This window comes from Podarcis melisellensis, assembly GCF_964234715.1.
Source record: "Podarcis melisellensis genome assembly, chromosome: 2".
NCBI classification, from domain to species: domain Eukaryota; kingdom Metazoa; phylum Chordata; class Lepidosauria; order Squamata; family Lacertidae; genus Podarcis; species Podarcis melisellensis.
This window is the reverse complement of record NC_138529.1, coordinates 97,230,863-97,257,413: the sequence shown is the minus strand read 5'-3', so window position 1 is coordinate 97,257,413 and position 26,551 is coordinate 97,230,863. Positions and strand designations below refer to the sequence as shown.

Sequence of the window (26,551 nt, the reverse complement as noted above, 5' to 3'; positions counted from 1 at the left end):
AGATGGACCAATGGTCCATCTCAGTATAAGGTAACTTCCTATTTTTCTATGGAATAGACAGTGTGTTTTACTGTTGCCTTCTATGGCTCTCTATCTTCTTTCAAGCATGGGTGTCGTTCTGAGGGAGGAAGGGGCACCCCTCCCCTGCATTTCAAACCACAGTTATTTCATCAGGAGCACATCTATCACTAGTTAGATCATTGGTTCTATAGGCAGAGGGCCACTTTTCATATAACTTTTTTTTTTAGGTGTACACCTGAAACGTTTTATGCACGCAGCTAGAAATCTTAACATGTAAATGTGAAAAACTCGTGAGAACATACAGATTCTACAGGGATGCTGAGCTTGTCAGGCATCCCAAACTGACCAAGCTCTATGTTCAGGTTTGCTGCTGTGTAACGTGTGAAATGGGCCTGAACAGCTATGGACATTGACAGGTAAATTGGCCCAGGTGAACGCACATTCCTTTGCTTTCCTGTGCTTGTCTTCCTGTGCTGATAACGTTGCTGCAGTTACAGTAAGGTGTAAGAAGAAGAAAAATGATCACAATAAACATATGCTCTTAAAATATGCATTCCCACAACACATATTTAAATTTATAGTCAAGTAGCAAGGCTTTGGACCTTGCAAAATGTTACATCCTACCCTCCCAAGGTTTGGACCATATTTTCTGCGTCAGTCACCCCAATCCTATTTTAAGGCTGGTCACCTCTAAGACTAGAGGTGATCTTGCCAATGTTTGTCATACTCAGAAGAGATCCACTGATGTTAATGAACTTCAGTGACTTACCCATTCATTTCAATAGGTCTACTCTGAATATGACTTAAGTTGGCTATCACCTTATATGTCTCTGGCCTGTCTGACACCTTACATACTGTTAGTAGCAAACAATGCTATTGGGGGGGAGGGGAAACAATAATGGCGGTGGTAAAATCTATTGTCTTACTGTTCCAGCAAGGATGGTCTCAAGGGGGAGCAATTTAAAGATAAAATCCAATCCAGGGAATTCCCATAAAGGATATTTAATTTGGCTGGCAATGTTATGAAAGATTGGCAGGCCGGTATGTTATGTGCTGGTGGATAAAATATTGCTCCATTGTATTCCTTTCAAACCAAATCAGCAGGAGAAACTTACCTTCAGTCTCTTGTCAGCAATTCATTGACTGGCTTCTATTACCATTTTGATTCTGCTTTTCATGGCGTTTATGACACTCCCTAAATATTTATTAGCTTTCACACTGATTATAGGAGTCAGTCAATTTTACCTGTTACTTACTGGGCCAGTTCAAAAACCATTAGCATTGGAGGCATGAGCAAAATGCAATAAAGATTCTCATGGTAGATTGCAAAGACAGCCTAACCCTAACACTTAAAAATGCAGTTGAGTACAAAGAGCACCAAATGGGTAATTCTGCACTTTAAATAAATAGGTGTGTGTGTGTGTGTGTGTTTAAGTATAGGCCCCTGCAGGAGCTGGAAGCCTGTGTGATGGGGACCACACCTTGCGTGGAAGCAAAGATGGGTTATTGGTTTGTTTTCGTTCGTGAATTCTGTGTACTCATTTGGGGTTTTTTTGGGTGAACCACCCTGTGAACTCTGGTTGAAGGGTGGTATACAAATTTACAGAAGAAGAAGGAGGAGGAGGAGAAGGAGAAGGAGAAGGAGAAGAAGAAATGCTTACACGCTCCATGCAGAGGCATTGGAAGGCAGGACAATGAAGCTGGGAGCAGACCCAGCAGGTCCTTTCTATACATAGCAGGGGTCATAATAGAAAGGCCCCTGATTTCACAACCTATGGGAAATTAAGAATGGCATGATATAATCTGCGTGTGTGCTTGCTGGGAACCATCAACTTTCCTTTCTCTGCTGGCCACATATCCAGGGTACAGGTTCTGATGACCTGTCTCTATTGTATGTACCAGCAGAGGCACTATTGTGTTGCACAGGTAGTCTGCGTGACTTGTGAAGAGCTGAGTGGACATACCCATTGTGGTGCACATCTAGGGCTAGTCCACATGCCACACATTTCCTATGGGGGTCATTCCATGCCAAATCATCTGGTTTAATACACAACCATGCTCTCATGTCTCAGATTTTCTTCAAAAAAAAAAAATATGTGTGTAGATACTTATGAGATAACCTCAAATTAATTTTTTTTTGGTCCAAAATTGGGTGCAGGAGAATTTTTTTTAAATTTCAATTTTTGCACAATTTAGGCTAATGCAATTTCTGCGTCTGTTTAGAGAAAACCTCCTGTTCTGCTTATTCTTCAACCAATTGGGCTTATTTTGGTATCAAAATAAAGCTAATTTTGGTCTCTTTCAAAATAAGGTATAAAAATGGTATGAAGTGCCACAGAAAAGGGTCACTGACTATTCAAAGTGAATTTTAGTCATGTTCTACCTTGGTATGTTCGATAGGCCATAGCGCGCAAACCACAACTAACACATGTATCATACTTTTTTTTGTAGAATGGGCAAACCATGTACTTGTTATGTTTTAAAAACAAGAAGGGTGGTTTTTGTAGTTATAAAATATTTTTTAAAAATTAAGTTTTGTTAATTATTTAATAAAAACAAAAGAAAGACAAAAGAAATTTTGCAAATTTGCAGTGCAAATTTCTTGCTATAAGGCCTCTGTGAGCAGAGAAAAATCAGAGTACAGCATTAGAAAGTACAAATAAAATACTGGTGTTTCAAGCCATTTGAACATAAAAATGAGTGCTCTTCCCATATGTGAAACTGTACACACCATCTCCTACATGGAAGCAATATCCACATTAGCTATCATCTCTCTCTATTTGATCTCACTGGCCAGCAAAACTGCCCTGTCGCTTATGCACTAACACAGGTCTGCTTCTCACATGACAATTCTGTTGATGATACCAATCCTTACATATGAGTTTGCTGGATATTCTCTGGGCGTGTGAGAATCATTTGTTCCAGAAACAAAGAAGTTTCAAGAAGCAGCAGAAGGGCTGAGATTGTTTTGTCTACGCAAGGACATTTTCTGTGGGAACTGTTCTTTGGACATGTGCAGCATGACAGGAAGTGCTGATAACAATAGTTCTGTGTAAGTTGTTGTGAGTCTCTTGCTTGAGCCATACAGTGAGAGAAGTAGAGAGAGAGTCTTGGACTCTTGTTGGACTCTAAGCAGGCATTGACCATGGCAGTGGTGAATGTCTGTACATATTTGCTACCCATATGCTTTTATGCCTGTCAAGTAAACCTCTACACTTGACTGAATCTTGACAGCATCCATGAGTGTTTCTTGCCTTACACACGGGGTTGTGTGTACCTTCAACCCCGAAGAAGCTTCCAAGGAAGGAGCTGCGCTGAGATGTAACTCTGCTGAGTATGGATACTAGGACACACGTGCAGCAAATGTGATGCAGGACCCAATCCTTTTAAATCACCCATTAGACGTTGATGGATTGATCCAACAGAGTTTAACATGTTATCAGTAATGTACAGACGGACACATGCTACAAGTGCCTGGAAGCCAATCCCAACTGCTGAGAGAAATGATACAAGCCTAGACACACGTGTTGCAAAGCACATGTGCCTCCGTGCATGACTCACAAAATTGTGACATTTGCCACAGTTCCCAGTGGTGGCGGTGGGATGGCATTTTGCCACCGAGTCACATGGAGCAAACAGCCCAGCAAAGCCACTCAAAAAACCAATGAGACTGATTAAACACGTCTTAGCCGACTGGGTTATCTATAAAATTTTCATTAAAATCTCAAGTGTTAAATTTATTTCCTTGCTTTGTCACAGTTTTCTTTAGTCGGTAGCAATAATTACGACATTACGACATTAGAGATTAAATGAACCTCATATGCTACATCTTTGGGGCCTCCTAGGAGACTCGGAAAAGTGATTTAGGGAAAGTGAAGTTGCTGTTGCTCCTAATCGAGTTACAGTAATTGTCACCTATAATTTTGGCTTGGCTGTTGTGTGTTTAATCAGAAGCTTTACCAAGGGATCCTTTGCCACAGCGCTCCCCCTTATCACCACATGCACACACACGCACATTCCCTTTTTCAAGAACGAGCCCCATTCAAAAGAAGCAAATCCTCACTTGCTGTCCTGCCGATAAGCTGGCTTTCCCTCCAATTTAAAGACAGGGAAGTAAGATGTGGGCAGTCCAAAGGCTAAACTCACTTAGTGGTTTCCAGCAGATCATAATCTAGAGCGACAGCGGAGGGTTTTCAGTGCCCAAATATCATCTCAGAATTGACAGGCAAAATGCGGAAGGGCAGCACAGGTTGTTTAAAGAGCCATACAATGAGCGGAACTTTGTGCCCTGCTGGGGTGCTTGTCATGAGACAATCATATTCTGATAACCGCTTTTCTGTGTATGAGAACAACCTGCTTTAATTGCAGAAATGGAGATTTTGTCCTGCTCAGACCAAGAAGCTGATTTAGCTGTGAGGGCTTTTATAAGGCTTGGTGTGTCCTGGTTGGCCTGTGAGGTCAACTGACTGCATTCATGGCAGAAGAATGGTATGGAATGGAATATGTTGCTGAAGCTCCCATCATCCCTGACCAGTGGCCATGCTGGCTGGCGCTGATGCGAGTTGGAGTCCCACAACATCTGGAAGGCCACAGGTTAGGCACCTCTGTGCTAAGGACCAGGCTGGGAGGCTCTGCTCCTTGGTGCCTTATGCAACCCTATAACTGAGCGTGGTGGAGATAGTGAGTCTTGAAGTTGGCATTCGGTTCTATCCCCCATTATCAACTTTTAACGCTCCTCGCTTTCTTCATCTGAAACACAAAGAGCATCTTCAGTGCTGAACTTGTGCTACAACTGTACGAATCAAAGCAAGTGCCAATTAGAGCAGGATTGGAGCTGCTTGTTGGAGGCCAAGTGATCCTAGGTTTACAGGAGTAAAGAGAATTGAAAATCCATGTGGGGGGACCCTTGCATGTCTCTCTCCCCACTTCAGCTCTAACTGGAATCTGTGTATTTGCACCAGGTTTGAAGCTTCAATCATATGCAAAATAACCGAAAAGAAACAATAACCTGCCCTTGAATAATTCATGCTATTTGTGAGACACTTTAAAAGCTTCCCTCTTAAATCGCAGATTAGCATTTTTGTTGCTTTCCTAATCAAAGGGTGTTTTTTAAAACAATTCCCAGTGCTTCTAAGATGTATTTCCACTATTTTGACTCTGGGTTCGGTTTTTGTCTCTTTTTTCTCCCCCTTTGTGGTTTGATTTGGCCTTTGGAAAAAGCCTCATCGCTTGTTCTGAAGCCCACAAAGTTCAAGAGCTTTCTGCTAAATGGTGAGTGCTTAAAAACACACACACACAAAAACACCCACCAAGGAAGATATTCCCCAATTTGTAAAGAGTCCTTTTAAACTATGTGATTGAGTTTCCGTTATAGGATTTAGGCTGCAATCCAAGGCACACTTATTTCGGTGTATGTTTCAGTGAACTCAGCAGGGCCTACTTCTGAGTAGAACATAAGAAGTGGTTCCTGGATCAGGCCAGTGGTCCATCTAGGACAGCATCCGCTTCTCACTGATGCCTATGGGAAGTGCACAAACAGGATCTGAGCAGAAGAGAGCCTCCCTGCCTCCTGTGTGTTCCAGCAACTGCTATCCAGAAGCATTGCTGCCTCCAACTGTGGCAGCAGAGAACAGCCATCATGGCTAGTAGCCATAGATAGCCTTATCCTCCATGAATAAGTCTGATCCTCTTTCAAACCCATCCAAAGGCAGATCTACACTCATGGTTTAGAACGTTAAAAATGTAGTTAAAATGTGACATTAGAGGGCACTGCAGAGCAGCAAGCCACTGGCAAAGGGAAACTGCAGTAAACATTATAGAACATTATATCTAAGTAAAAGGTAAAGGACCCCTGGATGGTTAAGTCCAGTCAAAGGCGACTATGGATTTGTGGCGCTCATCTTGCTTTCAGGCCGAGAGAGCCGGCATTTGTCCACAGACAACTTCCCGGGTCATGTGGCCAGCATGACTAAACCGCTTCTGGCACAACAGAACACCATGATGGAAACCAGACAGAAACACTGTTTACCTTCCCACCACAGTGCTACCTATTTATCTACTTGCCCTGGCGTGCTTTCGAACTGCTAGGTTGGCAGGAGCTGGGGAAGAGCAACGGGAGCTCACCCCATCACAAGAATTCGAACCGCCGACCTTCTGATCGGCAAGCCCAAGAGGCTCAGTGGTTTAGACCACAGTGCCACCTGCTAATAATGTTATCTAAGAACTAATAACGTTTAAAAATCAATGTGGATCCAGCCCAAGTTGGTGGGCATCAATGTCCCTTCTGGAAGCGAATGCCATAGTTTAACTATGCACTGTTTGAAGAAGTACTTTGTCCTGAATCTTCATTGTTCAGCTTCATTGGACGGCCCTAAGTTTTAGTGCTATTAGATGCAGGTGGAGGGCACTTTTCTCAATCCATTATCTTCATACCATGTGTGGGTATATACATCTAGCACTCATTTCGGTGCCAATTGCTTCCAGAAAAAAATCGGTTTGTGACCTTGCTAACCCAGAAAATCGTAAGAGTAAAGTGACCAAATTTGGGGTGGTATACCAGCACACAGTTATTTCCTGCCATTTTCATGGTAGAATCATGGGGGAATAGAAGTACCATTGTCCAATGATGTTCGTTGTTGACATTTGCTATTGTGTCAAACCATGCCCGCCACTGTGAATGAAATTTAGCCTGATGTGCTGGTATCATCAGTCAAAAAGCCACATGGTGCAAGAGGTACTGCAGCGTGAAAGGAATGTTAGACAACAGGGCAGAAGCCCAAGTGTTATCATCAGGGAAATGAATGCAATATTCCCCATGTCTGAATGCACCCTCAGGCACTGAAAAAGTGCACTTTCAGTGACTATATTGCTGCTCATCGTATCTCATAGCAAACACTATACGAAATGTCAGAATAATGTTTTTTCCCCAGTCCAATAGTTTCTTTAGGCCAAAACATCAGACACAGCCAAAGAGCTTTCTAGCTCAGGGCATGATCCGAACAGAGGTTTCGTCTTCTGGGGCATGTGGTGGACAGTGAGCTGAATCTGCAGGTGTTTGGTCAACCAAGTCTGAGCCACTGCTGCATGAAGGCCATGATGCCAACTGAGCCGGGAGATTACAGACAGAATAATTTTTTTACATTACAACCCTATACTAGAAACTTTGAAGCAAGTCCCACTGTTTTCAACTGGGGTTTACTTTGTGAGAAGCATGCTTCTCAGCCTTAAAATCTTAATAGCTGAAAAATTACAAGGTGAAAGATCCTTAACAAAAACCACATTTTTTTTAAGTTGTTCAAGATTTTTGGTTCTCCTTTCTAAAAAAGGAAAACACAGAAAACACAGCCTGTTGGCTGTCAACATTTAGTGGGAGGGATTCAGTTGCATATGATTAAAATGAATTAATATACTCTGTTGCTCTGGCACAACAAATCCTCCCTCCCCTCCAATTACAGTTGTTTTAGGATTACTGGGAACATCCCTTCTACGTAATGCCAATGATTCATTCTACAACTATGTGCCTTTATGACGACACTGAAAAATACATTTAACGTGCTTTAATCCTCCCTTCTTGCTTTTCTACATTCTGTTTCGGGAGTTTTCTGTTCTTCTTTTAAATTCTCTGTCGACTCATTTGAAAAGCAGTAAAAATTATTTGAAAAGAAATTACATTTTGCCAGGCCTCACAATCAAACTCAAGCCGTTTCTTCCAGGGCTACAGAGCCTGGAGCTCTCCACATGTTGCTGGAGAACTTCCATTATTCCTGATCACTGGCCGTCTGGGTTGGGAATGATGGACGGGCTACAGGTTCCTCACCCCTGATATCTACTCTCAGTGGCACTATTTACCACAAAAGATCACGACCTACACAGAGGGCCCTTTTCAGTAATTTCAAGAATGGCAAAAAGGCCAGATGTAATGGACCTGCTTTGTTCTCTTCCCACAGAAAGAGGATTTGATTGAAAATGAAAGTACGGCATGCCTGTCAGTATAATCCTATATAGCAAGCAAGGGTTGTTGACGATAAGAGGGTACCAACACCAGTGCCATGAACAACATGACAGCATCACATTAAGGATGGGGGAATCTGTCATTAGGGAGGGGGAAGGGCCAGGGCCATAGCTCAGCGGTAGAGCATCTGCCTTGCAAGCAGGAGGTCCCAGGTTCCCAGGTTCAATCCCCAGCATCTCCAGTAGGGTTGGGAGAAACTCCTGCCTGAAATCCTGCAGAGCTGCTGCCAATCAGAGTAGACAATACTGAGCTAGATGGACCGGAGGTCTGACTCAGTATAAAGTAGCTTCCTACGTTGCTATGGGATGCAGGTGGCGCTGTGGGTTAAACCACAGAGGCTAGGACTTGCCAATCAGAAGGTCGGCGGTTCGAATCCCTGCAACGGGGTGAGCTCCCATTGCTCGGTCCCTGCTCCTGCCAACCTAGCAGTTCGAAAGCACGTCAACGTGCAAGCAGATAAATAGGTACCGTTCCGGCAGGAAGGTAAATGGCATTTCCGTGTGCTGTTCTGGTTTGCCAGAAGTGGCTTAGACATGCTGGCCACATGACCCGGAAGCTGTACGCCGGCTCCCTCGGCCAATAAAGCGAGATGAGCGCCGCAACCCCAGAGTCGGCCACGACTGGACCTAATGGTCAGGGGTCCCTTTACCTTTATGTTGCTATATTGATTTCAGTTTCTCTCAGTTTTGAGTTTTTATAATCTGAAATTCAGTTTTCCACATCCCATTTTATGCTTTATTTATTTTCAAAGTCCGCATGAAAGTTCATCCGCATTTTTGCATGAATTTCTCCCAATACACACATTTTTGCAAAGCAATTTCCCGTAAGGCAATGCATTTTTAAACATGATTCTCATGAATATATGCACACACTGCCCTAGCATATGCATTTTTGTACACATTACTTGACTGGAGAGCTACACTGCAACATTCAGAGAATTGCCCAGAATGCACTGTTTCAGAAATTGCAAATTAGGTAGGTTTGTCTTTAGATGCAAACTGAGCTGTATTTGTCCCCCACCTCTGTGTCACATACAACTCAGCTATTATCTCTTTATCTCTTTAGGCTATAAAATAAAGGTCAGACGGAAAGGGTTGAGTGCCGAGCAGTCTGTGTAGTCCTCTGTCCTGCTCCATCTCTCTGCTAAGGCTGTGGAAAAACCTTCCCCTTTGGCTCTTCCCCCAAAAGATGAAAACCCAGCTGTGAGTAGTTGTTCTTGCTGAAACAAGCATTCTTATCAAGGATGACTAGCCTGTGATCTTCCATTAACTCAAGGAGGGCAAATTCTACTGACCTCATTAGGAAGGACACAACCCAACCTTGTTGCATTAGGGATTTCTCCTGCATGAGAAGACAGGCCCTGGCAGACTGAGCAGACGAGACCAACAGTGGGTCCAATGGTCAAGAAGGTGGTTTCTGCATGTGCTGCAGAGGGAAGTGAGGGGCAGATGGGGTTTGTCAGCCTGGGAAGGTAGCCCATCTACCATCTAGGAGAAGGAAAACTCTGGTCCAAAACTCTGCTGCCTTGCATGTTATCTTCGGGAGAAGAAAAGGCTAAAGAGTAAACCTCACACAAATCCAGAGTGGAGTCTCAAAGAGAGTTGGATGGCGCCTTGTACGCCTCCCTCTGACAACCCCTGCAACCAAGCTGATGCCAAACAGCTGTCCTTTGCTGTCCTTTGCTGTTCTGCTGTCCTTTGGACCACATCACCGAGGCTGTCTGGGAAGCCCAGGACCTCCACACACACTGCCCAGGCTTGCACTTCGGTGCTGCTAAGGCAGCCATTTGACTTCACTGCCAGAGGCTGACTTCATTGTCTCTTGAGACAGACAGATGCCAACAACATTGGAAGGACCGTAGCTCAGTGCAGGAGCACACAGAAGATGCCTGGTCCAACTCCATAGGTAGTGCTGGGAAAGACTCTTGCTTGAAATGCTGGACAGCTGCTGCCAGTCAGGGCAGACTAGATGGGCCAGTGGAGGCTGGTTCTTGAGGGTACAGTTGGTGCTGCCCCACCACCCTCTGTCTGCCCTTAGCCAGCCCCCATCCGCCTGCCTTCTTACAACCCGTCAGCAAGAAGCTCTGCCTACCTTTGACTCTCCACCTACTGCTGGCCTCCTTGCCTTCTGCCCTACCAGTCTCAATAGGCACCAGCCTCCACTGAGCGTAAGGCAGCTTACCCAGCAGGGTGGGGGAATTACTGACTGGCAATTCCAGCCAGCGACAGCATTGTTCAAAACTCTTCTGTTAGAACTGCAGCTCATTCTGCCTTCGCAGCTCGCCCAATGACAATCTGCTGCTCACACACTGACAGGCTGCTGAAATGACAGCTCAGGATTTCACACGCGGGTGCACCGTAGTCACAGGGGAGTTCCTTTTTTTTATTCCCGTTCCACTATTAGGTTTCAAACTTCCCCACTGAGTGGATATCCTCAAGCCATGCTAGGTATGCTTAGTTATGCATTGAACTTACAGAGTGGAACTAATCCAGCAATTCGGCTTCAGATACAGAACAAAGGGAAATAAGCCCAGAATCAGGTGAATGTTCAAGGCTTTGCAAAGCAAAGGCGAAACAGAGTTCTAACCACACACACTTTGCCTATCTGCAAGCAGCTCAGCTAACAGGGTAGGTGATGGTGATCAGGACTGTGCCACAACGGTCCTATGTTCAATTTGGTGCCCTTTCTAAATGTTAGGAACCTTTCCCTCTGTAGCTACTATATATTTTGGAAATAGGTTTGTCTGTCTGTCAGTCTGTTCTTGTCCACCTCTTGAGATATTGTCATCTAGCTTAGCAAAACACCTCCCAAGGTCGCAGCAGCAGATGTTGACGTTTGGATGCCGGGCACCATTTTGAATCAATATGGTGGACCAAAACATGACTTTGGTTTGACATTGCCTTGCTTTTGGCGTGATAGGTCCAAACTGGTACATCACACTGGTCCAAACTGGTACACAATATTTTATGGTTTCTGCAAATGCCCAGGCAGAGCTGCGGACTCCCTGCTGATTTAATAATACAACAGAATTGCCTAAAAGATGAGATGGAAACCTTCTCCAGGCATTATCAATACAGGGAAAGAAACACATGTGGGGGGCAGCAGCAAGGGTGACTGTGGTAACTCTACCTCATGCCTTTTTATTATTATTTACTGAAATTATTTATATGCCGCCTAACTACAATAGCCTCTGAGCAGTCTATTGAGATATGAGACAAAAAATAAAAAAATAAGTTAAAACTTTAAAATCGAACTCCCTGGAATAATAATTTTATGTCTTTCGTAGGCACCAGAAGTGCAACCAGAAGGGGGCCTGTCTGAGCTCAGCTAGAAGGGAGATCCCTTAAATTGAGCCCCCAAACCTAAACACATGGCTCCTGGTGGATCCAAACCATCAATCCCAACCATGACTGCCTTGAAGACTTCAGTGATTGGGCAGGGATATTTCTGTTTGTTAGGGGCTCCCCGTGTGGTTTGGAACCCTGCTAAGAAAGACTGCCTGCTTCACCCAAACACCTGGCCTAAGTTGGAAGGCAATGGAAGCACCTCCCTCTCACTCCAGCTCACATGTTGCCTTCCTCACACCTTGAACAGAGTATGCTTGTTGTGGAGGATGAATCTGCACATGTATATAAAAGTGTTAAGGTCTGTTTATTTATATGCCACTTTTGCACAGCGAACTCTGCCCAAAGCAGGTCACATCAGGAGAACAGGAAGATACCTTACAGCGATGTCCAGGGGTCCCTCCCATCTATTCCCAATCCATATCTCTTTCCTTACCCGTAAATCCTTTTCCCCCTGTTTCCCCATTAATCTGCATGAAAATTGCACACAATAGTCCATATTTAATACAAATTTAAAACATGCTTTTCTAAGTGTCCTCACTCTCTCATTATTATTATTATTATTTTACACATTGTATTTTTTTGTGGGTGGCTGAAAAATCCACTTGAACATCTGGGAAGTGTGACAGTCCTGGAAAATTAGACATTAATCTGGGAGGTGCGGATCAGATCAGCTGGAATTCGCCAAGATAAAGTTCTTCTAACATCAAGGTGCTGGTGTCTTTGGAGGAGAGCTGTGCTACTTTTTCCCTGTCCAGGAGTACCCCGTGGAAAGTTCCATAATACAAGCATAAATCCTTGCACTGACAGGATGCATTATTTTGATAATGCCCTGAGTTTCTATTCCCCATAGCTTCAGTGGGAGAGAAAAAAATACTTTAAACCTTAAAATATATGCAGCTTTTAGAGAACCTGCGCTTGTAGCATCCCTGCCCATTCCCCCTAATTAAAGATAAATATACAATTGTTTTCTCATTGTACAATCTGCAGTGCCTTTGAAGCAGCAGAACCAGTCTGACCGCACACACAAGTCAAGGAGGCTGTCTACAGAAGAAAGCACACCCATATTTAGTCTCCTTTCAAATCAAGTCTGAAATCCATTTTGAAGATAATCCTTTCCAGATTGTACAAAACCTGGGTTTTATTCTTAGCGCTAAAATAGCACGGTTTCGGAGGTCGCATTTGCTCATTTGGGTGGCTCCTTCTTTAAACTAGTGGTGGAAATGCATAAAACCAATGAAAGTGCACATAAAGGAAATGTAGACCCTATAAAATAAACAATGCCTCTTCTTCTTCATCACCACAGCATCATCTGAAGGATATGGGCACCGTGTTAAAAAATTGCCTGCTGAATGCAATCCCTATGACATAATCAATAATCACATAAAATGTCTTGGCAAAAGCTATTTCAATAACTTCATCAGCTGGCTTTTTGATGCCCTACTGATCCAAATTCAACCCCTGTGGGAAACCCTAGGAGTTGAGCCAGACATGGATTTGGCTAGAGGCACTGGAATAAAATGGAATGAGGAAATAAAGTAATTTAATTGCTTTGGCTTTCCAGCTCAGGAGATCTGTATTTAAGCCATAACCAAGGCACTCATTTTCCCCCTCTGTGGATTCCCCACTGCAAATGCAGAGCAAATATCTTGTCAGTCTGTACTGCAGTCTATGGTGCTGCTATTTTTAGAAAATGTTGCTTGGCTTGACTTATGGCTAGTAGTGACTGGTGTGTAAAATTGGCTCTTTCAGATCAGCTTGCCCCAGCATGTCACTGGATTCTAGGGCTTGTCCAAATGACCTGTTTATTGAGCATTCATCCTGATTTGCTTGCACAAAGCTTACACGGATGTTAGATGATATCCAGTTTTTTTATTGAGCGTTCATTCTAATTTGTTTGTGGGAGTTATATAGCCATGAGCATTGATCTTGATCTGTTTGCAGGGTGTTTATGCATCTTCCCATAAAATATTCATTCATCCCACACTCTTCAGTGCCTTTCCTAACTGCAAAAAGTTCTTTTAAAAAGTGGATTTGTTCTAGGATGACAGAGCACTTTAATCCACTTTAATTGTGCAATGCTAAATTTCCAGCATGCCCTTGAATATCCTCCTGAAAATAGTGGCAGCCTGGAAACACACCTAATTTTCTAGAATTGGAAAGTCATTTTTTCACAGGTTCATTTTGGACCACAGATCTGCGCCAGAGAATATGCACCTCTGATGCAATTCAACAAAACCTAGAAACATCTCCCTGTAAAGCTAGCTTATTTCCAGATGCTTCAATTTTCCCTAGGATATGTTGGCATGGGTTGGTTTTCGTCATTTTCACAGGTCTGCCAAAAAACACACCAAACAAAGAAACAAAAACAAATGTGTGTGAGAAAATGATGGCAAAAACAATTTTGCTGAATTCTAACAACTCCTGCAGATAAATCAGTGAGAATTACACTGCAATCCTGGGCACATTCACTTGGTAGTAGAGCCCACTGTTGTTCAGTGTTAAGTATGCACTGTTCATGTTCTTCCTTTCCTCTGTCTTCTGAATGGTCTTCCACTCATGTGTCTCAAAAGCTTCTACTTTGGAATCAGTGACTTCATTTTGCATTTAAGTCTCAAGTGGCAGATTTGTGAAGGCGCTCAGTTGTGTGAAGCATCAGAAAGAGGTGGTGATACAATGAAAGCTGCTTATCTTCTCCTTTGATCCAAGGGAAAGGGGGGGAAACGACAGAGATGGGAGCAGGCCAGGCCATTCAACTAAAGGCTACAATTACTATAGCAACCTATGATGGGTGATGAGGGGCTGTGGTAGTGGAATGTAGGGTCGTCTTGTTAGAGGCGTGGGGTGGGAAGGATATCTGCCAAATAAGAAATGAATTTTTGATTCCAGCACAACGCAACTACTGAGAATTTCTAACCATGCTTGATCAGCCACCACCCACACTGACAGCAAAGTGCATCAGCAAATGGAAATGAAATTCCTTGATTCAGCATCTGACCTCTTAGCACCCACGTGCCACTTTAAAAATTCATCAATGCACTCCTTGGAGATTCTTCTTGAAAGGAAGATTGCCAAACATGAGATTTGCACTTCTTCACACTTGTCAGATCCACCTTGCTGGGTCATTGGCTGTGAGCTTATATGTCAGACTTGTCCATTTGCCCTCTTTTTAAAAAATTAATATCAGTGGAAATGGTAAGTCTCTGATCTCTTGGGCAGACCTTGTCATGTGAAGCTAGCAAGGCAGGAGTGCTGTTGTGCCCTTCACTTTCTTAGCAGTCATACCTAGCTAGGATGTGTCCGTAATGCAGCATTAATGCGCATGTGGGTCCCACAGATTCCATTTTTTTCTGTGTGCGCTTTTGTCCATGTAAAAGCACTTTTCATTCTATACTTCCGAAATCTATTTCACTGCTTCCCATCCACTAGTGGGCAGTGCTTGACGGGATGGATGGATCTGTGCAGCACAGTCTTATCCCCTTCCCTCTGTGATTCCTTCCTTGCCTTTCAATCAATGTCAACCAGACAATGATGATCACCGGAAACCAAAATAGTTAAGAGTGATCAATTAAACAAGGCAGGGTTGGTGGTAGGTAGCGCAAGCATCCTGGCATTGGCAAGATGACACATGTAAGAGAATACGATTAAAAGTGAAAATTTTATTTAAGCCACAATTGTCCGATAAATTGAAATTCAAGGAGAAACTCCAGCAGGAAGTGAACGAATTACCATTTATGGGGCAATTAAGTAAAGTTACCTGCAGGTTGAATCGAGATTACAGTTTTAACAAAATAAAAATAAAAAATAGCACATGTTAATTAGTGTATCAGTTCCAGGATTTGTCATCACCAATGCTGTGGCCCTTGCTAACTGATCACTGTAATTATTTAGCATCGCTGCCTGTTTTTTTGCACTTCATTTCCTTCTGAACTTGCTCCTCTGTGTTCCCACCCACCAGAACACCATATGTGTGTCTTCTTGCACATTCAGGATTACTTCATGTGCTGGATGAAATGGACTGTGGTTCATGAAAGCTTATGCCATAATAAATCTGCTTGTCTTGAGGGTGCCACATGAATATTTGTTTTTGCTGCAACAGACTAACATGGCTAACCTTTTGGAAACTGTTCTTTTTAAACAAGCGTTTGATGTTTAATTGATTCTCTGTGTGGGCTGGTTGATGGTTCTTAGATGTAGCCAGCTTATTACGAATGTTACATCATTTTTTAAAAGTCCATCTATTTGATGCACTTACGGCTTTTATTAAGTTACTTTTTATGACTGCAAGCAGCTTTGAAGACAGGGGGACAGAAAAGTTGTCATATACACAGCCAAATCCAAATATATTTCCAAGTCAGGCTGCTTCTATGGGAAATGAGTAGAGCTGTAAAAAAAGCAAACCACGGCCACGTCCATGTCAGCAGTGTTATACCACTTTAAACAGCCACGGCTTCCTCCAAAGAAATCTGGGAGCTGTAGTGTGTTAAGGATGCTGAGATTTGTTAGGTGATCCCTATTCCCAGCACAGAACTACACAGGGCTAGCCCACCCATGAGGTTTAACAATCATGCTCTCTTCCTAAGGAACTCTGGGAACTGTAGCTCCGTGGGAACAACTCTCAGCACCCCTAAGAAACTATACTTCCCAGGATCCTTTGGGACTGTCTACTGCCTTAAATGTATGGTGTGGGTATGGCCCATCACTAATAATAATAATAATAATAATAATAATAATTTTTTTATTTATACCCCGCCCTCCCCAGCCAAGGCCAGGCTCAGAGCGGCTTACAAGCAATAATAAAAACAAGATGAATGATTACAACTTAAGGAGTGGCGCAACGACATTTCCCTCCCTAGTGCCACCCTCTGTCCCCGACCAGAGATAAAAGAGCACAACCAGTTACGGGCTATGCCCTGTATCCCCACGTCTGCGAGGCGGTGGTCCAGAAGATCATGATCGACCATGTCAAAGGCTGCTGAAAAATCTAAAAGGATCAACAGTCCTGACCCGCCTCGATCCAGTTGTCTACGGAGATCATCTGTTAGGGCAACCAGAGCCGTCTCCGTCCCAAAACCAGGACGGAAACCGGACTGAAATGGATCTAATGCCGATGTTTCCTCCAGAAACCTACCAAGCTGCTCAGCAACCGCTCTCTTAATTACCTTACTCAGGTAAGGAAGATTTGAAAATGGGCGGTAATTGGATAGGTCTAAGGGATCTAATGAAGTTTTCTTTAAGAGTGGACACACCACTGCTTCCTTCAGTTCCCCCTGGGAATGTCCCTGTGTCAAGGGACAAATTGATAATTTCAACCAGGGGGGTCCGCACAACATCTGGACACTCCCTAATCAGCCAAAACGGGCACGGATCAAGGAGGCAGGAGGCCAACTTGGAGGAATCTATCCACAACAGTAGGGAGTATCCGATCGAAATGGTCCAACACTGGACCTGAAGTCAGTTGAGGGGCCTCCAGTTCAGTCACTGTATCTAAATTGGCAGGGAGGTCATGGCGGAGCAACAGGACTTTTCTCCTGCCTTATGGGGCAGGGATGCAGCCAAATCAGTTCTGTTGCATTGAACATTACATTACACATTGCAGTACATTACATTAGACAAAAGGGTATGTCTCACCTAATTCAATACAAGGATCCAACCATGAGTCTGGAATCAGATTATAAAAACATAAGAGGATTCCTGCTGCATCAGACCAAAGGCTCCAAGGATTTCTGCACCCTGTTCTTATGGAAGCTCGTGGGAAGACTGAAAGGAGGATATAATGGAATGCCAAATGGCATATTTTAACCTGTTTGGAATTCAGTGGGAATGTGAACTTGCCGAAGCAGGAGATTCCAGCAACAAAGATTAAGGCCACCAAGGTTTATTATCATTAAGAAGCTTGTCCTTCTATTTGATGGTATTTTCTGAATGTTTTTCGCCTGCATCTGTGCTGAAAACTGGAGTATGTATATAAAATTTGGATCATGTTTTTCTTTTCTTTTCAAAAAGCACGACATTGGCCTCTTAATATTTAAAAAGGACATGCAAAATATGATCCAGATGTCACTGGCTTATGGCCATTTTATCCTGCCATTTTAGATTTGGAAAACTTTATTTGACTAGGAACAAAAGCTAAATCCCACTGCTCATTTCCATAAAACGCCTGAGCTTAGAGGATATGAAAGGATTCCACCCAAAAGGATTTGAAAGAATTCTGCCCAAAGAGGAGTTCAAGAGCCTTGGTATAAAGAACTACTCACAGGGTTTAAGGTAAAGGGATGTGCCAGGATTTTGATAAGAGGGGAATCATATGAAGTGAGATGATTTTTCAAATTGCTAATTACCATCTATGTGGAGGACTGCGGCCCTGGATAAAGGCATAGTATTTGGAACATGATGTGTCTAGGGTCACAAAATGCTGCTTTTTATTTTTATTTTGGTGGGGGGTGGAATGGCACTGAAGGGTTGGAAAACAACCCTGCTGTGCAGGAATAGTTTCAAATAATCACCAAATTATTCTTTCACAGTAGAATCATAGAATTGCAGAGTTGGGAGGGACCCCAAGGGTCATCTAGTCCAACTCCTGCAATGCAGGAATCAAAAGCATCCATGACAGATGGCCATGGAAACTCTGATAAAACCTCCAATGGAGAGTCTACTACCTCCCAAGGGAGTCCATTCCACTGCTGAACAGCTCTCCACTGTCTGAAAGTTCTTCCTGATGTTTAGTCAGAACCTCCTTTCTTGTGACTGAAGCCACTGGTTTGAATCCTACCCTCCGGAGCAGGAGGAAACAAGCTTGTTCCATTTTCCATGTGACAGCCCTTTGGATATTTGAAAATGGCTATCATATCTCCTCTCAGTTTGACTCTTTTCCAGGCTAGACATACCCAGCTCTCTTGACTGCAAATGGTATTAGTTATGAGGATGTGGTGGTGTGGTCTTAGAGAACAAAATTTACACATCTTGAGGTCACGCACATGTGTGCGAGTGTGAGTTGGAACATGTGGTTGGGGGTGGGCTGTCTTCCCAAAACAACAAATGGTTCCAATAAAAAATGCCCCTCCTGTTAAGGACGGGGCTTCTTTTCCTTGACATTAGCAGCACTGTTGCCCATCAGGGGTTCTTGTTTCCAACAGCTTGCCTCAGCGAGATCAAATCCAGTGGGCAGCATGTGGTAATCAGAAATGGCAACCTGGCTATCTGCCCCATTAATTACCCCCTGCCATTCTTTGGTCGATTCTGATGTGACATGCTTTGCGCTCAGTGTGAAAAGATTAATTTGCTTTCAAGGGCAACTGCCCCCCAGTGATCTCTCTTCTTTGCTTTTCCCTGATCAAGTTAACAGCCAATAATGAACAGCATCAACTCAAGGATTCTTCAAGAAACACACACACATAAAACACCCTCACCAAAGTGTTGTACAGAGCGAGTCCTTAAATATGAAGCTGGCTAATTAAATCTATGTATCAGTGTATTTAATTACTGTAGTGCTGCTTAATGGACACATCTCCTAAAGATAGCGTTGCTGCAGTAAATGACACACTTCATCTGCTTTTGAAAGATTGAACAATGGCAAATTATTCAAGGCTTCTTTCTGCTGTTCTTCTTCTCGACAGCGTAAAGGGTGAGGCATATCAGGCTTTGGGGCTGGCTGAGATCTGTCAAATATTGCTATTGAGGTTGCAGTTCAGCCACATTCACTATTAGAATGAGCAGTGATGTGGTGTCCTATACTGGCTGGGAGGATGGTGTTCTGTGTGGAGGTGATGTTGTGAGGACTCCCATGTTATAGAACACCTCCTGGTGAAAGCAGCTGTCACTGTGATGATTAGACCCTGCAGAGCTGGTGAGCCAGTTACGACAGTCTGCCTTAAAGATCCACAAATAAATGTGGATCGTGCAAATAAATAATATTTGATGTACACTTCTGTTAAGGCCACCATTCTGTGCGCTAGAGCAGGATTGGAGCCGTTCTCTGTCAAATGTATACTGTCACTTACAATGTATTTTATTTAGGCTTATGTTTTTAAATATGCTGCAAGTCACTTGGAGACCTGTATGGAACAAGCAACTAACAAGCCTAAATAACAACAGGAATAATAATAATGAAATAAACTTCTTGAAACCAAGTTCTTCCACCTGTTGATATCTGAGAGGCTCAATGAATGCGGGAGTGAATTATGTGCTTTGTGCTGACTTCCCTTGACTGGCCTCAGGGCATGGTCTTGGAAAGATTCCAATTCAATTTTAGCTTGTCCTGGATCCTTACAGTGCCAGAAAGGTAAGGTGCTAGTAAATATTAGCATCTAGCACATCATGGCTATGTTTCCTGAGGCAGCAGCTGAGGACCCCTGAAAGAACCCCCTTGGCAGAAATAGTTCTCTGCTTCTGCCAGCAGTAAAGATATCCCAAGCTCAGCAAACCAACAAACAAAGAATTTGACCATATCATCATGATTGTTGGCTTGAGACCGTAACAGTAAGTCTTGGGTATCAAAGCAGTGCCAAGGTTAGTTTTGTTTGACAATCTAAAAAAGATCCAACCTCCTCCTAGGATAGAGATGAAATAGAGACACTTGTCTAAGGTAAGGTTACCAGATGTTTTTCAAAAAATCTAGGGACACTTTTTTTAAGAGAGACAAAAAAGTTATTTGAAAAAGTTATTTTTTAAAAAAATAAGAAATAATCTCTTCTGTGATCTCCTCTGTCATGTGGCCTTCCTCTGGGCCCCAGCCTGCTCTCATTCCCTACTAATAAATCTACAGCACTTAAAATATCAATCTGGGGACATTCCAGGGACAGATTTGTAAATCCGGGGACTTTCCCTGGGAAACGGGGACGTCTGGTAACCATAGTCTAAGGCAGTGTTTCCCAACCGGTGTTCCGCGGCACACTAGTGTGCCGCGAGATGTTGCCTGGTGTGCCGCGAGCGAGTCCAAAAAAGGTTGGGAAACACTGGTTTCTCTTTCAAAAAGGAAACGTGGGTTAAAGCGGCGACGCCGCCTCCCACTCACTTTCCTGCTCTGGCTTCCCTAACAGTTTTCCGAGTTGCGTCACTGGATCCAGCCCCCTTTTCCACATGTGACACGGGGCTGGAGGGAGGGAAAGAGGGCTTTACGTCGCGCACAAAGGCAGCCTCCTAGAAGCGCTCTGGGCCGGCGCCGTTTCACCGAAGGCGCCGGAGGACCCCCACCCTCAGCTCCTTCAGAAAGGAAGCCCCGCCCCTCGGCTCCCTACGCCGCCAGGCAGCTCAGCTGACTGACGAGGACGTTCTGCGGCGGCGGCCGCTGCACAACCACCGCAGTTGCTGGCAGCGTCCGCAGCGCAATAAGTAACAGCGCCTGGTGCTGCCAACTCTTTCTCTCTCTCTCCCGCCCCGCCCCCAAGCTCTCGCGCGCCCCGCGTCAACATCGCCGCGCGCAGCTTCCCGAGCTTGAGGCCAGCCGCTGCACGCACGCGCCGGCTCGTAATCGGCTCCGGTTGTTGCCTTTCTCCGCCGAGGTCGGTGGACCCCGAGCCTAGGCTTCCTTCCCGCACCCCGCTTTCCGAAGACCGCACACCAGTTGGGCCAGTACATATTCCCCTCCTGTGACTGGAGCGGAATAGCCCTTTCTCTTCTTCCCCAACCCTTGTCGTTGGAGGAGTCCCTCAGTCCCTCGCTTTGCTGCCTCCTCCCCCCCCCACCCCCAAAGCTTGGAGGTTCCCCGGCAAGGGGGAGGGAAAAAAATTGAAAGTTACACTTTCGTGCGTCCCTCCCGGCGTGACGCTGCGCGCTGACGTCACGGGGCTGTAATGGTGGTGTGCCTCGAGATTTTTTTCATCAAACAAGTGTGCCTTTGCCCAAAAAAGGTTGGGAAACACTGGTCTAAGGGAACTGTTAGTTGCAAAGTGAAACAAACGGATGCCATTATTTAAATCATGTAGGCAATATTAGGGTGGAGCGCCTCCCAGACTTATAAGCTAGCTGCCATCCTGCCAACATTATTTATTTTGTACATGTTTGTTTATTACTAGATTCCTTACCAGCACTGCATCATGAGGTCCCAGGGCGGGTTACATGATGTCATAGGAAGCTCGGTACAGCATGGTGGCAGAGACAATCTTGCTCTCCTGCTGCCATTGGCTGCCTTGAGCCTCCCTCTCCCCATCTCAGAAAGCAGCAGTAACCACAGTGTTGGGAAGCCGAGAGGCCAACCGAGCCCCACTTGCACTGCCCCACTGCCCTCTACTGCCTCTATTTTAAGGACATTCTGGTCCAAGCCCAGTTTAAGGTGTGATAGGAATTTTATGGTCTTATATGGCAATGTTCATAACCGCACGTACAGAGATTGGCACAGGAAGGCCAACCTGGAACCATTTTGATTCCTAAACTGAGCAAATGTTTTCTCTGCAAGGTCAAACTGGAAAAGCCTCCCCATTGTCTTTTCTTTCACAGGTCCTGTCTTGGGGGTATGTCTGTGTTTGAATAAGTATTTATCACTACAAAAGACTGGCCAGGCTACCAATATTCTCTGGTTGGCCTCTGTTGTTTTCTCCTACCATATACTCTATATGGGCTCTTGGATACCCCATAAGGGAAAAGGGCATATTTTTATTTACAACAAAGGATAAGGAAGTTAAGAAAGGAGTGTCAAGCCTTTGAAGCTGCTTATCAAAAATTTGCATTAGGACAGCAGCCTCAACAAGCACACAGGTCATCTGGCCAGTCTTCCCCACTATGATAAGCTGCATTTTATTTATGTTTATAGTATTTATTTCTTAATTTGCATCCTTCCTCTAAATTAGCACATGGATTTTCAATGCAAGTCTCTGCCCTTCTTTGTCCACTTTTATTTTGCAGCCGTATAAAGAGGCCACCCTAGCCATTGATGATAGATGGCCCTACAGAGTGAGGTGGAGATAAAAAATCTAGTTGGTGGTTATAATTCCCCGCCCCATCCCCTTGCATCCAAGTCAGAAGCGTTACAAAGGAAATCTACCGTGAGAAGAAAAGTTTCCTTTCTGAAAGACAAGATTAAATTATCCATATCTGTATTAGACAACACTCACCATTTCATTGCTTCATTTTGCACACTAATCCAGCCAGCCTCTGCAGCAGGAGATAGGAAACAGTGAGGGCTTCAGGGAAGCAGGACCCGCCGGCTGAGAAGGACAAATATCCAAAAATGTCATTTGCTACAAGGTAGGAGTTGTAGGTATTCTTCCTCCACTTTCATTTTTATACAGCGCTGGTCAATTTCACAGCCCATAGCAATGCTGAATGGGGAAATTGGAAACCAGCAGAATCGATTTGCAGAAGTGAGGTTCTATTTTCTTTTACAGCTCTCTCATCAGAGTTGCTATCATTCCCGTGTTATGTGGTATTATTATCGAAAAGAAGCCTGGGCATTGCTGATAATTGCTAAGAGAGGCTGAAGCCGTCCTCTTAAAGTAAAAATGGGACCACATTGCCACACTCCCCAAAGGTGCTGGTTCTGAATGTTTCTTTAGGTTGTCAATAATACATTGGAAGGGTCAGTGCTTAAGGTTCTCACATCAGGAGCCTGTCTGATACTGGCACGCACCTGGAAGCCTCTCCTGCTAAAAATGGAGGTGTGCTAATAATGGAGTTACCCAAGAACTAGGGCAAGGCACTCTACAGATGTGGAAGGGCGTCCCATCTTTGGCATTCTTTCATGTGCTAGATTTAAGCATTTATTTTTAAAAATGTGTTAGTGATATTTCTGTTGGACATGAACTGAAGGCAATGTACAATTAACAGCAAGTTTTTTAAAAATAGTTTTGAATAAATAAAACAAAAGAGAAACAAAAATATAGCTAAATGAGCATAGAAAGCATGCTGCTTTCTCACCAAATGCTTCTGGGAAGCCCATCATCAAGAGCATGAATGCGCCAGACATCTCTCCCACCCCCATGTTGCCGGCTAGCAACCAATCCTCCTTGCGGGGTCAGCAAATCTCCCCCCACCTGCCCCAGTCAAAGTACAGAATACCAGATGAGTTATTCTAGTGTTTTTACATGAGTAGAATGTGTGCTTTTATTTAAAATGCATCTCTGGGTTATTTGTGGGGCATAGGAATTTGTTCATTTTTTTCTTCAAAATATAGTCTGGCCCCCCCCACAAGGTTAAAGGGACAGTGGACCGGCCCCCTGCTGAAAAAGTCTGCTGATCCCTATCCTAAGATGTCGACCCAATGTTAACACAGTAGGGTGCTGGCTCAAAAAGAGGCATTTTCTACTGTTGTTTCTGTACCTACCTCTGCCATATGTGAAGTAGCAAACACCAATCACTTCAGATGTCTTGTGAAGATATACCTTTTTGCCCAGACTTTTCTTAACCCATAAGACTGTACCCTGCTTTATGTGTTTACATCTTCTGATTCTGTGTTTTATTTGTATTTATTTGCTGTGGGTTAAACCACAGAGCCTAGGGCTTGCCGATCAGAAGGTCGGCGGTTCAAATCCCCGCGACGGGGTGAGCTCCCGTTGCTCGGTCCCTGCTCCTGCCCACCTAGCAGTTCGAAAGCATGTCAAAGTGCAAGTAAATAGGTACCACTCCAGCGGGAAGGTAAACGGCATTTCCGTGCACTGCTCTGGTGCGCCAGGAGCGGCTTAATCATGCTGGCCACATGACCCGGAAGCTGTACGCCGGCTCCCTCGGCCAATAAAGCGAGATGAGCGCCGCAACCCCAGAGTCGTCCGCGACTGGACCTAATGGTCAGGGGTCCCTTTACCTTTTTATATGGCTATTTTAATGGGTTTTGGTTGTGTTTTTGTTCTTTTAATACTGTGATGATATATTGTTTGTTTTTTAGACTGTACTCCACTTAGAGATTTTGGAAACGTTAAGCAGTTTATAAATGCTTTAAAATAACTAAACTTATTTACAGCTGCTATACACAACAAAAGCAGGATGAAAAGAAAAAAAGAAGACCTCGAACATTTGTGGTATGAAAAGCTATAGGATTTCAGCAGGAAGTTACAGGACATGCACCAATTGGAAATGAAATGATCCTGAAGCTTTTGCAGAGCACAAATCATCATGGAAGAACAGTAAAAATTATGCCTGAAGGGGCCCTGAGACACACTGTTTATTGTTGAAATAAAATTATATTTTATTTATATCTGAAAGTTTCAAAGCACAGTCGATCATCACAGCATCCCTGATCTTGTGAAACTGAAATACAGTGGCTATCTCAAGGCCACATGCAGCTGAAACCTATGCATGCTTATCTGGAAGAAAATTCTACTGTGTTGTGTTGAATAGGGCTTATTCTCAGGTAAGCATGCAGGTCAGTCCTAATAATTTTCATGCGTGAGCTGAGATCTAGAAAAGGGAGCCTTTTGGACTCAGTTTTATTTTTATGTATTTATTTTACAAAATGTATATTTAACTTGACTGGTTCGTTGTTGTTTTTTAAGAAAGCCTCAAAGCCGTTTACAAAAAGAACAGAACATCTTAAAAAAAAAAGTTAAAAACGGATATTTAAACACACACAAAACTAATTAAAATCAACGGATATGCTAAAAACCAGTTTAAAATGCAGGTCAACATCACATATGTCTGGATTGGCTTGCCTAAACCAAAGTGTTTTTAGGATCACAGAATTGTAGAGTTGGAAGGTACCCTGAGGATCATCCAGTCCAACCCGCTGCAATGCAGGAATGTGCCACTGTCCCATGGGGGATTGAACCTGCAACCTTGGCATTACCAGCACTACGCTCTGACTGAAGTGCTGAAAGCATGCAGCGAAGGTGCCTGCCTGATGTCAAACAGAACCAAATCCTCAAAGGACGAGTAGGATGCAGCACCTGCAGCAGTTACGTAAAACGTTGTGACAGCTATTACGCTAAAGGAAAAAGAGCACTGCATTGAAAACAATCCCTGTTTTCTTCTAGGACTCTTGCTGCACTCAACTCACAAGCAGAAATTATTAATTAATCAATTAATTAATTATATCCCACCCATCTGGCTGGGTTTCCCCAGCCACTCTGGCCGGCTTCCAACAAAATATTAAAAACAGAATAAAACACCACACATTAAAAACTTCCCTAAACAGGGCTGCCTTCAGATGTCTTCTGAACGTCAGATAGTTGTTTATTTCTTTGACATCTGATGGGTGGGTGTTCCACAGGGCGGGTGTCACTACTGAGAAGGCCTTCTGCCTGGTTCCCTGTAACTTTGCTTCTTGCAGTGAGGGAACTGCCAAAAGGCCCTTGGAGCTGGATCTCAGTGTCTGGGCTGAGAGATGGGGGTGGAGAAAACCTTCATTGTTGTTGTTGTTGTTTAGTCGTGTCCGACTCTTCGTGACCTCATGGACCAGAGCATGCCAGGCACTCCTGTCTTCCACTGCCTCCCGCAGTTTGGTCAAACTCATGCTGGTAGCTTCAAGAACATTGTCCAACCATCTCGTCCTCTGTCGTCCCCTTCTCCTTGTGCCCTCCATCTTTCCCAAAATCAGGGTCTTTTCCAGGGAGTCTTCTCTTCTCATGAGGTGGCCAAAGTATTGGAGCCTCAGCTTCAGGATCTGTCCTTCCAGTGAGCACTCAGGGCTGATTTCCTTAAGAATGGATAGGTTTGATCTTCTTGCAGTCCATGGGACTCTCAAGAGTCTCCTCCAGCACCATAGCAAAAGCCGCTGACTTACATTTTACTTACGTTTCCACATGCAGAAGAATATATTATCTCATTAAAACTATGTAAACTTGTGGACTTGACAAATATATTGTGTGTGTGTGTGTATATATATATATATATATATATTCAGACATACATATAATATATGTCATATTTATGTATACATAAATTAATAATGCTGTGAACTGCCCTGAGATCCTGGGATGAAAAGCGGTGTATACAAATTTAACCAATAAAATAAAATTAATACGAACGGCAGCAATAATAAACCACCGCACCCTTTGACCTAAAGCACCAGCCCTGGCTGAAGCACATATACCGGTCCACACTCAAGTCATCCACCGCGACCTCCGCGGATGATCTCCTCAGAGCAGCGAGCCACGCGCTTGGCGAAGAGCCGCGCGTTCACTTCAGAACTACGATTCCCGAGGTGCACTGCGCGGGAGTCCCGCGGCTGCGACTGGGAAGCACACCCAACCCCGCAGAACGCAGACGACACGCACGCGCGCGCGCACATATTAAAACTACAACTCCCAGC

The 26,551-nt window shown here is 44.0% G+C and overlaps 1 long non-coding RNA gene across 1 annotated transcript; it reads right to left on the bottom strand.

The window, feature by feature from the left end:
- Positions 1 to 1,670: 1,670 nt before the first annotated feature.
- Positions 1,671 to 26,432, bottom strand: LOC309365313. The gene is made up of 5 exons (XR_014165997.1): positions 26,292 to 26,432; positions 22,425 to 22,517; positions 11,549 to 11,651; positions 1,986 to 2,098; positions 1,671 to 1,793 (listed from the first exon to the last, which is right to left on the bottom strand). It is a non-coding gene; the product is annotated as an uncharacterized lncRNA (long non-coding RNA).
- Between the last annotated feature and the right edge of the window lie 119 nt (positions 26,433 to 26,551).